Raw genomic sequence first — 2,241 nt, 5'->3', positions numbered from 1 at the left:
GCGCTTGCCCTTGTCCCTGACTATCCCTGGGAAGGATTTGGAGATGCACTCTAGGAAATCCTCAGACACTGGAGTGACAGTGTTTCCAGTACCCCACGGCACTTCACAGCCAACTGTGACCCCAGTTCCAGGGATCCAGTGCTGGCTTCTGGCTTCCATGGGCACTAGGCATGCATGTGGTACAGAGACATACATGCGAGCAAAACATACATACACACAATTATTTTTTTATAAAAAAGGAGAAGGGGGTGATGGGGCCCAACCCTTTCCTCAGGATTTACATGTTGCTAGTGGTTGAAGGGTTAGAGAGAGGCTTTCTTTCTTTCTTTCTTTCTTTCTTTCTTTCTTTCTTTCTCTCTCTCTCTTTTTCTTCCTTTCTTTCTTTCTCTCTCTTTCTTTCTCTCTTTCTTCTTTTTTGAGACAGGGTTTCTCTGTGTAGTCCTGTCCTGGACTCGGATTTGCTTTGTAGACCAGGCTAGCCTCAAATTCACAGTGATCCGCCTGCTTCTTTGCCTCCCAAGTGCTGAGATTAAAGGCATGTGCTACCACGCCTGGCTTGAGAGAGGCATTTCTTTAGTGGTGTAGCCACTGGTAAAGTGCACAATTTCCTGTGAAGAAATTTTTACTGATACTTCTATAAACAACCCTAATTAAACCCATTCACACACAGAGAAACGCACACACACACAGACAAACACACACACACACACACACACATGATGAAAGTAGAGCAAGGGTTAGTTGGGAGGAGGAAGGGATCAGGAGTGTAACAGAGGTGTGACTCTGATAAAATAACATTGTTTATATACATAGTTATATATGCAATCAAACCCACCATTATGTATAATTAATAAATGCTCATAAAATCATTTTTTCTTCTTTTTTTTTTCCCTCTGAGACAGGGTTTCTCTGTGTAGCCTTGGCTGTCCTGGACTCACTTTGTAGACCAGGCTGGCCTCAAACTCACAGTGATCCACCTGGCTCTGCCTCCGGAGTGCTGGGATTAAAGGTGTGCACTACCACGCCCGGCTGAGACAGGGTTTCTCTCTGTGTAGCCTTGACTGTTCTGGACTGGCTTTGTAGACCAGGTTGGCCTCAAACTCATAGCGATCCACCTGCCTCTGGCTCCCAAGTGCTGGGATTGAAGGTGTGTGCCACTACCACTCTGCTCATAAAATCACTTTTCAAAAAGGACAGAGCTGGTGTTCTTTAAAGCTGGCCAGGCTCAGGCCTCTAAAAATAAGTTGTGCAGACGAAAGTGTCTGAAAAAAAAAAACAAAAAACAAAAAACAAGACGTAAAGAGCAAGAGATATCCCTGCCCCAGAGGCATTGAAAGTGTGCCTGCTGTGTCACCTGTCAGTAGATGGCAGAGAGGAGAAAGGCTACGTCTATGCTCAGTGTTCTGACCTTGAACATCTGAATCATTAGTAGTTTAACAGTCCCTGAGCAACCCTAATTAAACTCACACACACATACACACACACACACACACACACACACACACACACACACACACAGCACACACACACCACCACCACCACCGCAGAGGGGAGGGAGCTAGGCAAGTGGTTAACCACTTAAGAGCATTGGCCAGCACCCCATGACAATTCACAACTGTCTGTAAGTCCAATTCCAGAGGATCTGATGCTCTCTTCTAGTCTCTTTGGGCAATAGGCATGCACGTGGTTCACAAACACACACGCTGGCAAAACACCCATACCAAAACCCAGACAATCGAACCTCTCAACACAAAGTAAACAATGAAAAATGAGCAATTAAAAAGAAGTCAGAGGGGTTAAAAAAACGGCTAGGGGCTGGAGAGTTGGGTCCATGGTAGAGAGCAGTGCTGCTCTTGTAGAGAGCCATGGTTTATTTTATTTTATTTTATTTTATTTTATTTTATTTTATTAGAGTTAGAAACAGATCTTTATTTTAAACTCTGATCTACCAAGTTAGCGTTGTCCACCAACTCGGGGAGCAGAGACCGTCGCAGGCTTCACAGTCTTTTGTTTAGGTGCTGCCTTTGTGGGGGCCTTGGCAGCAGCCATTGCTGTCTTCTTTGATGCCTGCGTAGCCTTTTTGCTTCCTTGGCAGCCTTGAGGGCCTGCTCTCGCTGAGCTTTCCTAACTTCTGGTTCCTGGTTCCTCTTGGAGACGCACCAGTGATGGCCCGCCGGAATTTGACTGCTTGGCGGGTTCTTTTCTTTTTTTAATTTCTTCCGACTGTCCCTTCCTTTGTTT

The 2,241-nt window shown here is 45.4% G+C and overlaps 1 non-coding gene across 1 annotated transcript; it reads left to right on the top strand.

Moving 5' to 3' along the window:
* Nucleotides 1–1,315: 1,315 nt before the first annotated feature.
* LOC127207761 (small nucleolar RNA SNORA17) lies at nucleotides 1,316–1,441 on the top strand. The gene has a single exon (XR_007832969.1). It is a non-coding gene; the product is annotated as a small nucleolar RNA SNORA17 (small nucleolar RNA).
* The last annotated feature ends 800 nt before the right edge of the window (nucleotides 1,442–2,241 follow it).

This window comes from Acomys russatus, chromosome 24, assembly GCF_903995435.1.
Source record: "Acomys russatus chromosome 24, mAcoRus1.1, whole genome shotgun sequence".
In the NCBI taxonomy this organism is placed as follows: Eukaryota; Metazoa; Chordata; class Mammalia; order Rodentia; family Muridae; genus Acomys; species Acomys russatus.
Note: the sequence above shows the minus strand (reverse complement) of the source record. Positions and strands in the feature narration are given on the sequence as shown.